The 15,096-nt window shown below is 39.6% G+C and overlaps 1 non-coding gene across 1 annotated transcript; it reads left to right on the top strand.

Annotated features, from left to right (window-relative positions):
* Positions 1 to 1,820: 1,820 nt before the first annotated feature.
* Positions 1,821 to 1,928, top strand: LOC112799218 (small nucleolar RNA R71). Its single transcript, XR_003200794.1, has one exon. It is a non-coding gene; the product is annotated as a small nucleolar RNA R71 (small nucleolar RNA).
* The last annotated feature ends 13,168 nt before the right edge of the window (positions 1,929 to 15,096 follow it).

Genomic DNA, 15,096 nt, shown 5'->3' with positions numbered 1-15,096 from the left:
GACTTTCCATGATCATCAACCTACAGAAAACATAAAATAACAAAGGAAATTAGATAAATATAACATTGGGTTGCCTCCCAACAAGTGCTTCTTTAATGTCATTAGCTTGACAGTGGGCTCTCATGGAGCCTCACAGGTACACAGAGCAATGTTGGAACCTCCCAACACCAAACTTAGAGTTTGAATGTGGGGGTTCAACACCAAACTTAGAAGTTGGTTGAGGCCTCCCAACACCAAACTTAGAGTTTGACTGTGGGGGCTCTGTTTGACTCTGTTTTGAGAGAAGCTCTTCATGCTTCCTCTCCAAGATTACAGAGGGATATCCTTGAGCCTTAAACACAAGGGATTCTTCATTCACTTGAATGATCAATTCTCCTCTATCAACATCAATCACAGCCTTTGCTGTGGCTAAGAAGGGTCTGCCAAGGATGATGGATTCATCCATGCACTTCCCAGTCTCTAGGACTATGAAATCAGCAGGGATGTAATGGTCTTCAACTTTTACCAGAACATCCTCTACAAGTCCATAAGCTTGTTTTCTTGAATTATCTGCCATCTCTAGTGAGATTTTTGCAGCTTGCACCTCAAAGATCCCTAGCTTCTCCATTACAGAGAGAGGTATGAGGTTTATGCTTGACCCTAGGTCACACAGAGCCTTCTTGAAGGTCATGGTGCCTATTGTACAAGGTATTGAGAACTTTCTAGGGTCCTGTCTCTTTTGAGGTAATCGCTGCCTAGTCAAGTTATCCAGTTCTTTGGTGAGCAAAGGGGGTTCATCCTCCCAAGTCTCATTACCAAATAACTTGTCATTTAGCTTCATGATTGCTCCAAGGTACTTAGCAACTTGCTCTTCAGTGACATCTTTATCCTCTTCAGAGGAAGAATACTCATCAGAGCTCATGAATGGCAGAAGTAAATCCAATGGAATCTCTATGGTCTCAGTGTGAGCCTCAGATTCCCATGATTCCTCATTAGGGAACTCATTGGAGGCCAGTGGACATCCATTGAGGTCTTCCTCAGTGGCGCTCACTGCCTCTTTCTCTTCTCCAAGTTCGGCCATGTTGATGGACTTATACTCTCCTTTTGGATTCTCTTCTGTATTGCTTGGAAGAGTACTAGGAGGGAGTTCAGTAACTTTCTTACTCAGCTGACCCACTTGTGCCTCCAAGTTTCTAATGGAGGACCTTGTTTCAGTCATGAAACTTTGAGTGGTTTTGATTAGATCAGAGACCATGGTTGCTAAGTCAGAGTGGCTCTGCTTAGAATCCTCTATCTGTTGCTGAGAAAATGATGAAAAAAGGCTTGCCATTGCTAAACCTGTTTCTTCCACCATTATTGTTGTTGAAACCTTGTTGAGGTCTCTGTTGATCCTTCCATGAGAGATTTGGATGATTTCTCCATGAAGGGTTATAGGTGTTTCCATAGGGTTCTCCCATGTAATTCACCTCTTTCATTGATGGGTTCTCAGGATCATAAGCTTCTTCTTCAGATAAAGCGTCCTTAGTACTGCCTGGTGCAGCTTGCATTCCAGACAGACTTTGAGAAATCATATTGACTTGCTGAGTCAATATTTTATTCTGAGCCAATATGGCATTCAGAGTATCAATCTCAAGAACTCCTTTCTTCTGATTCGTCCCATTGTTCACAGGATTTCTTTCAGAAGTGTACATGAATTGGTTATTTGCAACCATTTCAATGAGTTCTTGAGCTTCTGCAGGCGTCTTCTTCAGATGAAGAGATCCTCCAGCAGAGCTGTCCAATGACATCTTGGACAGTTCAGACAGACCATCATAGAAGATACCTATGTTGCTCCATTCAGAAAGCATGTTAGAAGGACACTTTCTGATCAATTGTTTGTATCTTTCCCAAGCTTCATAGAGGGATTCACCTTCCTTCTGTCTAAAGGTTTGGACTTCCACTCTAAGCTTACTCAATTTTTGAGGTGGGAAGAACTTTGCCAAGAAGGCATTGACTAGCTTTTCCCAAGAGTTCATGCTTTCTTTAGGTTGTGAGTCCAACCATATTCTAGCTCTGTCTCTTACAGCAAAATGGAATAGCATAAGTCTATAGACATCAGGGTCAACCCCATTGGTCTTGACAGTGTCACAGATTTGCAAGAATTCAGCTAAAAACTGATAAGGATCTTCCAATGGAAGTCCATGGAACTTGCAATTCTGTTGCATTAGAGAAACTAATTGAGGCTTAAGCTCAAAGTTGTTTGCTCCAATGGCAGGGATAGAGATGCTTCTCCCATAGAAGTCGGGAGTAGGTGCAGTAAAGTCACCCAGCACTTTCCTTGCATTGTTGGCATTGTTGTTGTTTTCGGCTGCCATGTCTTCTTCTTTGAAGAATTCTGCTAGGTCCTCTACAGAGAGTTGTGCTTTAGCTTCTCTTAGCTTTTTCGCTTCAAGGTCCTTTCAGGTTCAGAGTCAGCCTCAACAAGAATGCTTTTGTCTTTGCTCCTGCTCATATGAAAGAGAAGAGAACAAGAAAATATGGAATCCTCTATGTCACAGTATAGAGATTCCTTGAGGTGTCAGAGGAAAAGAAAAGTAGAAGGAAGAGGTAGAAGAATTCGAACTTAGAAAGATAGAGTTCGAATTGTACATGTTAGTCCATAAATAGAAGGATGTGAGAAGAGGGGAAGAAATTTTCGAAAATAAATTAAAAAGATTTTAAAAACATTTTGCAAAATTGAAGAATGATTTTCGAAAAATATGATTGGGAAAGAAATAAAGTGATTTTTGAAAAAGATTTTGAAATTAGAAATCAAAAAGATATGATTGAAAACTTATTTTGAAAAAGATGTGATTAAAAAGATATGATTGAAAAGATATAGTTTCAAAAAGATATGATTGAGAAGATATGATTTGGAAAAACAATTTAAAAAGATTTTATTTTTAAAATCAATGACTTGGCTAGCAAGAAAAAATATGATTCGAACATTAAACTTTTCTCAACAGAAAAGGCAACATACTTGAGATGTTGAATCAAATCATTAATTGTTAGCAAGTATTTTTGAAATTGGAAAGAAATTGATTTTGAAAAAGATTTGATTTTGAAAAATTTTGAAAACTTAAAAAAATTTGAATTAAAAACAAAATCTTCGCTCTTGTGCCATCCTGGCGTTAAACGCCCAGAATGGTATACATTCTGGCGTTTAACGCCAAAAATGCTACCCTTTTGGGCGTTAAACGCCCAGCCAGGTGCCCTGGCTGGCGTTTAAACGCCAGTTTTCCTTCTTCACTGGGCGTTTTGGACGCCCAGCTTTTTCTGTGTAATTCCTCTGCTGTATGTTCTGAATCTTCAATTCTCTGCATTATTGACTTGAAAAGACACAAATTAAAAATTTTTTTTGGATTTTTAATGATGAGGAAAAATCAAAATGCAATAAAAATCAAATAAACAATGCATGCAAGACACCAAACTTAGAAGTTTGTATACTACTGACACTAACAAATTGAGAATGCATATGAGAAACAACAAAATACACAAAACAAGAGAATTTAAAGATCAGAGCAAGTAAATCATCAAGAACAACTTGAAGATCAATGAAGACACATGATAAATGCAAGAAGAACAGAAACATGCAATTGACACCAAACTTAAAATGAGACACTAGACTCAAACAAGAAATATTTTTGGATTTTATGATTTTGTAAATTTTTTTGGATTTTTCAAAAATTATATGGAGAAGAAAATAGAGAGATTCAAAATTTTTAATAAGAATTCCAGGAATCATGCAATGTTAGTCTAAAGCTTCAGTCTAAAGAAATTAGACATGGCTAGCCAAGCTTTAGCAGGACATTACATTCAAGAGCTAAATTGATGAAGATCAATCAACTTTGGTGATGATAAGAACATCACCTAGAAACACTAGAATTCATTCTTAAAAATTCTGAAAAATACCTAATCTAAGCAACAAGATGAACCGTCAGTTGTCCAAACTCAAACAATCCCCGGCAACGGCGCCAAAAACTTGGTGCACGAAATTGTGATCATCAATGGCGCCATCAACATGGTACGCTCAATTGCAATCTCAACTCTTTATCACAACTTCGCACAACTAACCAGCAAGTGCACTGGGTCGTCCAAGTAATAAACCTTACGCGAGTAAGGGTCGATCCCACGGAGACTGTTGGTATGAAGCAAGCTATGGTCATCTTGTAAATCTCAGTCAGGCAGATTCAAATGGTTATGAATGATTTATGAATAAAGCATAAAATAAAGATAGAGATACTTATGCAATTCATTGGTGAGAATTTCAGATAAGCGTATGGAGATGCTTTGTCCCTTCCGTCTCTCTACTTTCCTACTGTCTTCATCCAATCCTTCTTACTCCTTTCCATGGCAAGCTGTATGTTGGGCATCACTGTTGTCAATGGCTACAATCCCGTCCTCTCAGTGAAAATGTTCAACGCGCTCTGTCACAGCACGGCTATTCAGCTGTCGGTTCTCGATCATGTCGGAATAGAATCCAGTGATTCTTTTGCGTCTGTCACTAACGCCCCACAATCGCGAGTTTGAAGCTCGTCACAGTCATTCAATCCTCGAATCCTACTCAGAATACCACAGACAAGGTTTAGACCTTTCGAATTCTCTTGAATGCCGCCATCAATTCTAGCTTATACCACGAAGATTTCGATTAAGGGATCCAAGAGATATCCACTCAATCTAAGGTAGAACGGAGGTGGTTGTCAGGCACACGTTCATAGGTGAGAATGATGATGAGTGTCACGGATCATCACATTCATCAAGTTGAGGAATAAGTGATATCTTAGAACAAGAATAAGCCGAATTGAATAGAAGAACAATAGTAATTGCATTAATACTCGAGGTACAACAGAGCTCCACACCTTAATCTATGGTGTGTAGAAACTCCACCGTTGAAAATACATAAGAACAAGGTCTAGGCATGGCCGAATGGCCAGCCTCCCAAAGAGGGTTCAATCATAAAAACATGATCAAAAGATGAAAATACAATAGCAAAAGGTCCTACTTATAGAGAACTAGTAGCCTAGGGTTTACAAATATGAGTAAATGACATAAAAATCCACTTCTGGGCCCACTTGGTGTGTGCTTGGGCTGGGCATTGAAACATTTTCGTGTAGAGACTTTTCTTGGAGTTAAACGCCAGCTTTTGTGCCAGTTTGGGCGTTTAACTCCCATTCTTGTGCCAGTTCCGGCGTTTTACGCCAGAATTCTTGAGCTGACTTGGAATGCCTGTTTGGGCCATCAAATCTCAGGCAAAGTATGAACTATTATACCTTGCTGGAAAGCCCAGGATATCTACTTTCCAACGCAGTTGAGAGCGCGCCAATTGGGTATCTTTAGCTCTAGAAAATTCACTTCGAGTGCAGGAAGGTCAGAATCCAACAGCATCTGCAGTCCTTTCCAGTCTCTGAATCAGATTTTTGCTCAGGTCCCTCAATTTCAGCCAGAAAATACCTGAAATCACAAAAAAACACACAAACTCATAGTAAAGTCCAGAAAAGTGAATTTTAAATAAAAACTAATAAAAAAATAATAAAAACTAACTAAAACATACTAAAATCGTACTAAAAACAATGCCAAAAAGCGTATAAATTATCCGCTCATCACAGGTCATACTTTTTTTCTTGATTAATTTTTTCCTTTGATTTTTCATTCATTTTTTTCTTCTCTTCTTAATTTCCATTTCTATTGATGTTCTTATTTGTTACAACAATTTTTTGCTATTCAATTTATTGCAATTTTTGTCTGAAAATTAAAAAAACTTTTATTTGTTCTTATCATAATGACAGATATCAAATTCTGATTATATTGACACTTTGTTGGTTTACACCTCATATATATTCAACACTTCCACAAAACTCTGCATTTTATCTTAGAATATTATAAAATTTTGTTCGAGAGGTTGGTTTACGTGGAAATTATCTATGTCAAGTTTATCTTTAACTTGGATATTCCTTGGTCATTCAGATTTCTTTAAGGACTTGAAACAGATTCAACAACTGTGAAAAAAATTAGACAAGTGATTGACAACCAAACTGAAGTTACTGTACAACTCATTAATTATACAAAGACCGGTAAGCAAGTCTAATGTTTCTGCACAGAAAACCACTTTAATAGGCAAAGTTAATATAAAATGATAGGAAATGTTAGCATTTTTTCCCTTATTAGAACTATTTAGTTCATTAAAAGAAAACAAAATACTAAGAAGTATTGCCTACAAAATTTCCTAATGTCAATTGTCTTCCCTCCATCAATTGCTCCTTGTTCCAGATCAAAGTGTTGTAAATGGAGGAGGAGGAGCTATTTCAGTAGCTCTTGCCCTGAATCAAAATGCTGCCAAGGTAGCTGGTGCGCGAAATTGTGAACAATACTTTTTCACAACTCTCATAATCCCCGGTAATGGCTCCAGAAACGTGGTAGCTCAATACCATGGCATTACACAACTTCGCACAACTAACCAGCAAGTGCACTGGGTCGTCCAAGTAATAAACCTTACGTGAGTAAGGGTCGATCCCACGGAGATTGTTAGCATTGAAGCAAGCTATGGTCATCTTGTAAATCTTAGTCAGGCAAACTCAAATGTATATGATGATGAACGAAAATAACACAAAGGTAAAGATAGAGATACTTATGTAATTCATTGGTAGGAACTTCAGATAAGCGCATGAAGATGCCTTCCCTTCCGTCTCTCTGCTTTCCTACTGTCTTCATCCAATCCTTCTTACTCCTTTCCATGGCAAGCTTAAGCAAGGGTTTCACCGTTGTCAGTGGCTACCTCCCATCCTCTCAGTGAAAGCGATTGCATATGCTCTGTCACAGCATAGCGGAATTCATCTGTCGGTTCTCAATCAGGCCGGAATAGAATCCAGTGATTCTTTTGCGTCTGTCACTAACGCCCCGCCCTCAGGAGTTTGAAGCACGTCACAGTCATTCAGTCATTGAATCCTACTCAGAATACCACAGAAAAGGTTAGACCTTCCGGATTCTCTTGAATGCCGCCATCAGTTCTCGCCTATACCACGAAGATTCCGATTAAAGAATCCAAGAGATATTCACTAGAGCCTTGATCGCTTGTAGAACAAGAATGGTTGTCAGTCACCTTGTTCATGGGTGAGAATGATGATGAGTGTCACAGATCATCACATTCATCAAGTTGAAGAACAAGTGATATCTTAGAACAAGAACAAGCGGGATTGAATGGAAGAACAATAGTAATTGCATTAATACTCGAGGTACAGCAGAGCTCCACACCTTAATCTATGGTGTGTAGAAACTCCACCGTTGAAAATACATAAGCATAAGGTCTAGGCATGGCCGAATGGCCAGCCTCCCAATGATCTAAGAACTAAAATGTCCAAAGATGATCTAGAGATCTAAAGTGATCAAAAGATTTCTAATACAATAGTCAAAGGTCCTACTTATAGAAAACTAGTAGCCTAAGGTGTACAGAAATGAGTAAATGACATAAAAATCCTCTTCCGGGCCCACTTGGTGTGTGCTTGGGCTGAGCAATGAAGCATTTTTCGTGCAGAGACTCTTCTTGGAGTTAAACGCCAGCTTTAGTGCCAGTTTGGGCGTTTAACTCCCATTTGGGTGCCAGTTCCAGCGTTTAACGCTGGGATTTCTGAGGGTGACTTTGAACGCCGGTTTGGGCCATCAAATCTTGGGCAAAGTATGGACTATCATATATTGCTGGAAAGCCCAGGATGTCTACTTTCCAACGCCGTTGAGAGCGCGCCAATTGAACTTCTGTAGCTCCAGAAAATCCACTTCGAGTGCAGGGAGGTCAGAATCCAACAGCATCTGCAGTCCTTTTTGGTCTCTGAATCAGATTTTTGCTCAGGTCCCTCAATTTCAGCCAGAAAATACCTGAAATCACAGAAAAACACACAAACTCATAGTAAAGTCCAGAAAAGTGAATTTTAACTAAAAACTAATAAAAATATACTAAAAACTAACTAGATCATATCAAAAACATACTAAAAACAATGCCAAAAAGTATACAAATTATCCGCTCATCACAACACCAAACTTAAATTGTTGCTTGTCCCCAAGCAACTGAAAATCGAACAAGATAAAAAGAAGAGAATATGCAATGAATTCCAAAAACATCTGTGAAGATCAGTATTAATTAGATGAGCGGGGCTTTTACTTTTTGCCTCTGAATAGTTTTGGCATCTCACTCTATCCTTTGAAATTCAGAATGGTTGGCTTCTTTAGGAACTCAGAGTCCAGATAGTGTTAATGATTCTCCTAGTAAAGTATGATGATTCTTGAACAAAGCTACTTATTGAGTCTTGGCTGTGGCCCAAAGCACTCTGTCTTCCAGTATTACCACCGGATACATACATGCCACAGACACATAATTGGGTGAACCTTTTCAGATTGTGACTCAGCTTTGCTAAAGTCCCCAATTAGAGGTGTCCAGGGTTCTTAAGCACACTCTTATTTGCCTTGGATCACAACTCTTATTTCTCTCTTTTTTTTCTCGTTTTTCTTTTTCCCTTTTTTTTCGGTTTTTTTTTTTTGAATAGAAATGCTTTTTCTTGCTTCAAGAATCATTTTAATGATTTTTCAGATCCTCAGTAACATGTCTCCTTTTTCATCATTCTTTCAAGAGCCAACATTCATAAACCACAAATTCAAGATACATATGCACTGTTTAAGCATACATTCAGAGAACAAAAATATTACCACCACATCAAAATAATTAAACTGTTATAAAATTCAAAATTCATGCAATTCTTCCTTTTTCAATTAAGCACATTTTTATTCAAGAAAGGTGATGGATTCATAGGACATTCATAACTTTAAGGCATAGACACTAAGGCACTAATGATCACAAGACACAAACATGGATAAACATAAGCATAAAATTCGAAAAACAGAAGAATAGAGAACAAGGAAATCAAGGAACGGGTCCACCTTAGTGATGGCGGCTCTTTCTTGCTCTTGAAGATCCTATGGAGTGTTTGAGCTCCTCAATGTCTCTTCCTTGTCTTTGTTGCTCCTCCCTCATGATTCTTTGATCTTCTCTAATCTCATGAAGGATGATGGAGTGTTCTTGATGCTCCACCCTTAGTTGTCCCATGTTGGAACTCAATTCTCCTAGGGAGGTGTTCAATTGCTCCCAATAGTCTTGTGGAGGAAAGTGCATCCCTTGAGGAATCTCAGGGATCTCATGATGAGTGGGGTCTCTTGTGTACTCCATCCTTTTCTTGGTGATGGGTTTGTCCTCATCAATGGGGATGTCTCCCTCTATGTCAACTCCAACTGAATAACAGAGGTGACAAATGAGATGAGGAAAGGCTAACCTTGCCAAGGTAGAGGTCTTGTCCGCCACCTTATAGAGTTCTTGGGCTATAACCTCATGAACCTCTATTTCTTCTCCAATCATGATACTATGGATCATGATAGCCCGGTCTATGGTAACTTCGGACCGGTTGCTAGTGGGAATGATTGAGCGTTGTATGAACTCTAACCATCCTCTAGCCACGGGCTTGAGGTCATGCCTTCTCAATTGGACCGGCTTTCCTCTTAAATCTCTCTTCCATTGGGCGCCCTCTTCACATATGACTGTGAGGACTTGGTCCAACCTTTGATCAAAGTTGACCCTTCTAGTGTAAGGATGCTCATCTCCTTGCATCATAGGCAAGTTGAACGCCACCCTCACACTCTCCGGACTAAAATCCAAGTATTTCCCCCGAACCATAGTGAGATAATTCTTTGAATTCGGGTTCACACTTTGGTCATGGTTCTTGGTGATCCATGCATTGGCATAGAACTCTTGAACCATCAAGATTCCGACTTGTTGAATGGGGTTGGTAAGAACTTCCCAACCTCTTCTTTGAATCTCATGTCGGATCTCCGGATATTCACCCTTTTTGAGTGAAAAGGGGACCTCGGGGATCACCTTCTTCAAGGCCACAACTTCATAGAAGTGGTCTTGATGCACCCTTGAGAGGAATCTATCCATCTCCCATGACTCGGAGGTGGAAGCTTTTGCCTTCCCTTTCCTCTTTCTAGAGGTTTCTCCGGCCTTGGATGCCATAATGGTTATGGAAAAACGAAAAAAGCAACGCTTTTACCACACCAAACTTAAAATGTTTGCTCGTCCTCGAGCAAAAGAAGAAAGAAGAGAGTAGAAGAAGAAGAAATGAGGAAGAGGGAGATGGTGGTGTGTTCGGCCAAAGAGGGGGAGAAGTGGTGTTTAGGTTGTGTGAAAAATGAAGGGTTGAAGAAGGGTATATATAGGAGAGAGGGGGGAAAAGGTTCGGCCATTATGGGTGGGTTTGGGAGGGAACGTGGTTTGAATTTGAAGGGTGAGGTTGGTGGGGATTTATGAAGGATGGATGTGAGTGGTGAAGAGAAAGATGGGATTTGATAGGTGAAGGGTTTTTGGGGAAGAGGTGTTGAGGTGATTGGTGAATGGGGGAAGAAGAGAGAGAGTGATGGTAGGGTAGGTGGGGATCCTGTGGGGTCCACAGATCCTGTGGTGTCAAGGAAAAGTCATCCCTGCACCAAATGGCATCAAAATTCATGTTTTGAGCCATTTCTGGCGTTAAACGCCGGGCTGGTGCCCATTCCTGGTGTTTAATGCCAGGTTCTTGCTCTTTTCTGGCGTTTAACGCCAGTCTGGTGCCCCTTTCTGGCGTTAAACGCCCAGAATGGTGCCAGACTGGGCGTTAAACGCCCAACTGCTAGGCTTACTGGCGTTTGAACGCCAGCAGCATCTTCCTCCAGGGTGTGCTGTTTTTCTTCCTGTTTTTCATTCTGTTTTTGCTTTTTTTCATTGTTTTTGTGACTTCTTATGATCATCAACCTACAAAAAAGATAAAATAACAAAAGAAAATAATTAAGTATAAAACATTGGGTTGCCTCCCAACAAGCGCTTCTTTAATGTCATTAGCTTGACAGAGGGCTTCTCATGGAGCCTCAGAAATACTCAGAACCGTGTTGGAACCTCCCAACACCAAACTTAGAGTCTGAATGTGGGGGTTCAACACCAAACTTAGAGTTTGGTTGTGGCCTCCCAACACCAAACTTAGAGTTTGACTGTGGGGGCTCAGTTTGGCTCTGTTTTGAGAGAAGCTCTTCATGCTTCCTCTCCATGATGACAGAGGGATATCCTTGGGCCTTAAACACCAAGGATTCTTCATTCACTTGAATGATCAACTCTCCTCTATCAACATCAATCACAGCCCTTGCTGTGGCTAGGAAGGGTCTGCCAAGGATGATGGATTCATCCATGCACTTCCCAGTCTCTAGGACTATGAAATCAGTAGGGATGTAATGGTCTTCAACTTTGACCAGAACATCCTCTACAAGTCCATAGGCTTGTTTTCTTGAGTTGTCTGCCATCTCTAGTGAGATTTTTGCAGCTTGCACCTCAAAGATCCCTAACTTCTCCATTACAGAGAGGGGCATGAGGTTCACACTTGACCCTAAGTCACACAAGGCCTTCTTGAAGGTCATGGTGCCTATGGTACAAGGTATTGAAAACTTCCCAGGATCCTGTCTCTTTTGAGGCAGTTTCTGCCTAGACAAGTCATCCAGTTCTTTGGTGAGCAAAGGGGATTCATCCTCCCAAGTCTCATTTCCAAATAACTTGTCATTTAACTTCATGATTGCTCCAAGGTATTTAGCAACTTGCTCTTCAGTGACATACTCATCCTCTTCAGAGGAAGAATACTCATCAGAGCTCATGAATGGCAGAAGTAAGTTCAATGGAATCTCTATGGTCTCAGTTTGAGCCTCAGATTCCCATGGTTCCTCACTGGGGAACTCATTGGAGGCCAGTGGACGTCCAGTGAGGCCTTCCTCAGTGGCGTTCACTGCCTCTTCTTCCTCCCAAAATTCGGCCATGTTGATGGCCTTGCACTCTTCTTTTGGATTTTCTTCTGTATTGCTTGGAAGAGTACTTGGAGGGAGTTCAGTAATTTTCTTGCTCAGCTGACCCACTTGTCCTTCCAAATTTTTGATGGAGGACCTTGTTTCAGTCATGAAACTTTGAGTGGTTTTGATCAGATCAGAGACCATAGTTGCTAAGTCAGAGGTATTCTGCTTAGAACTCTCTGTCTGTTGCTGAGATGATGATGGAAAAGGCTTGCTATTGCTAAACCTGTTTCTTCCACCATTATTATTATTGAAACCTTGTTGAGGTCTCTGTTGATCCTTCCATGAAAGATTTGGATGATTCCTCCATGAAAGATTGTAGGTGTTTCCATAGGGTTCTCCCATGTAATTCACCTCTTCCATTGAAGGGTTCTCAGGATCATAAGCTTCTTCCTCAGATGAAGCTTCCTTAGTACTGCTTGGTGCATTTTGCATTCCAGACAGACTTTGAGAAATCATATTGACTTGTTGAGTCAATATTTTGTTCTGAGCCAATATGGCATTCAGAGTGTCAATCTCAAGAACTCCTTTCTTCTGACTAGTCCCATTGCTCACAGGATTTCTTTTAGAAGTGTACATGAATTGGTTATTTGCAACCATTTCAATCAGCTCTTGAGCCTCAGTAGGCATCTTCTTCAGATGAAGAGATCCTCCAGAAGAGCTATCCAAGGACATCTTGGACAGTTCAGAGAGACCATCATAGAAAATACCTATGATGCTCCATTCAGAAAGCATGTCAGTGGGACATTTTCTGATCAATTGTTTGTATCTTTCCCAAGCTTCATAGAGGGATTCTCCTTCCTTCTGTCTGAAGGTTTGGACTTCCACTCTAAGCTTACTCAATTTTTGAGGTGGAAAGAACTTTGCCAAGAAGGCATTGACTAGCTTTTCCCAAGAGTCCAGGCTTTCTTTAGGTTGAGAGTCCAACCATGTCCTAGCTCTGTCTCTTACAGCAAAAGGGAATAGCATTAGTCTGTAGACCTCAGGGTCAACCCCATTAGTCTTGACAGTGTCACAGATTTGCAAGAACTCAGCTAAGAACTGATGAGGATCTTCCAATGGAAGTCCATGGAACTTGCAATTCTGTTGCATTAGAGAAACTAATTGAGGCTTAAGCTCAAAGTTGTTTGCTCCAATGGCAGGGATAGAGATGCTTCTCCCATAGAAGTCGGGAGTAGGTGCAGTAAAGTCACCCAGCACCTTCCTTGCATTGTTGGCATTGTTGTTGTTTTCGGCTGCCATTTGTTCTTCTTCTTTGAAGAGTTCGTTCAGGTGCTCTAAAGAGAGTTGTGCTTTGGCTTCTCTTAGCTTTCTCTTCAAGGTCCTTTCAGGTTCAGGATCAGCCTCAACAAGAATGCCTTTGTCTTTGCTTCTGCTCATAAGAAAGAGAAGAGAACAAGCAAATGTGGAATCCTCTATGTCACAGTACAGAGATTCCTTTAGGTGTCAGAGGAAAAGAAGAGTAGAAGACAGAAGTGGAAAATTCGAACTTATCAGAGAGAATGGAGTTCGAATTTTGCATTAAGGGATAGTGTTAGTCCATAAATAGAAGGATATGAGAAGGAGGGAAGTCATTTTCGAAAATTAAGTGAAAAATTTTGAAAACATTTTGAAAAACACTAATTAATTTTCGAAAATGAAAAGGGAAAAGAAATCAAATGATTTTTGAAAAAGATTTTGAAATTAGAAATTAGAAAGATTTGATTGAAAACTATTTTGAAAAAGATGTGGTTAAGAAGATATGATTGATTTTAAAAAAATGTGATTGAGAAGATATGATTTGAAAAACATTTTAAAAAGATTTGATTTGAAAATTAAAAACTTGACTAACAAGAAAAGATATGATTCAAACATTAAACCTTTCTCAACAGAAAAGGTAACATACTTGAAATGTTGAATCAAATCATTGATTGATAGTAAGTATCTTTAAAAATGGAAAGAAATTGGTTTTGAAAAAGATTTGATTGAAAAATTGATTTGAAAAAGATTTGATTTTGAAAAGATGTTGAAAACTTAAAAAAAATTTGATTTGAAAACAAAATCTTCCCTTCTAGCCATCCTGGCGTTAAACGCCCAGAATGGTGCACATTCTGGCGTTTAACGCCCAAAATGCTACCCTTTTGGGCGTTAAACGCCCAACCAGGTACCCTGGCTGGCGTTTAAACGCCAGTCTGTCCTTCTTCACTGGGCGTTTTGAACGCCCAGCTTTTTCTGTGCAATTCCTCTGCTGTATGTTCTGAATCTTCGATTCTCTGTATTATTGACTTGAAAAGACACAAATTAAAAATATTTTTTGGATTTTTTGATAATAGGAAAATTCAAAATGCAACAAGAATCAAATAACAATGCATGCAAGACACCAAACTTAGCAGTTTGTATACTACTGACACTAACAAAATGAAAATGCATATGAGACACACAAAACAATCAAGTCAATTGAATTCAAAGATCAGAGCAAGTAAATCATCAAGAACATCTTGAAGATCACTAAGACATATGAATGCATGCAATTGACACCAAACTTATGATGAGACTAGTGTCTCAATAAGAAACAACAATATTTTTGGTTTTTATGATTTTGTAAAATTTTTTTGTGTTTTTCGAAAATTAAATGGAAAAAGATATCAAAATTCTTAATGAGAATTCCAGGAATCAGTGCAATGTTAGTCTAAGACTCCGGTCCAGGAATTAGACATGGCTTCACAGCCAGCCAAGCTTTCAGAGAAAGCTTCGGTCCAAAACACTAGACATGGCCAGAGGCCAGCCAAGCCTTAGCAAATCACTGCTCCAAAAGCAAGATTGATAAGAAATCAACAAGCTCTTGTGATGATAAGTTGAAACCTCGGTCCAATGAAATTAGACATGGCTTCTCAGCCAGCCAGATTTCAACAATTCATCATGAAACTCTAGAATTCATCTTCAAGAATTTCGAAAAAAATAAATACCTAATCTAAGCAACAAGATGAACCGTCAGTTGTCCAGCCTGAACAATCCCTGGCAATAACGCCAAAAACTTGGTGTTGTTGCCGGATCTTGGCACTGATGTTACCAAAAGCTTGCTCAAAACTTGAACAATCCCCGGCAACGGCGCCAAAAACTTGGTGCGCGAAATTGTGAACAATACTTTTTCACAACTCTCATAATCCCCGGTAATGGCTCCAGAAACGTGGTAGCTCAATACCATGGCATTACACAACTTCGCACAAC

This window comes from Arachis hypogaea, chromosome 4, assembly GCF_003086295.3.
Source record: "Arachis hypogaea cultivar Tifrunner chromosome 4, arahy.Tifrunner.gnm2.J5K5, whole genome shotgun sequence".
NCBI lineage: Eukaryota > Viridiplantae > Streptophyta > Magnoliopsida > Fabales > Fabaceae > Arachis > Arachis hypogaea.
The sequence above is the reverse complement of the archived record's forward strand: the minus strand, read 5'-3'. Positions and strand labels throughout refer to the sequence as shown.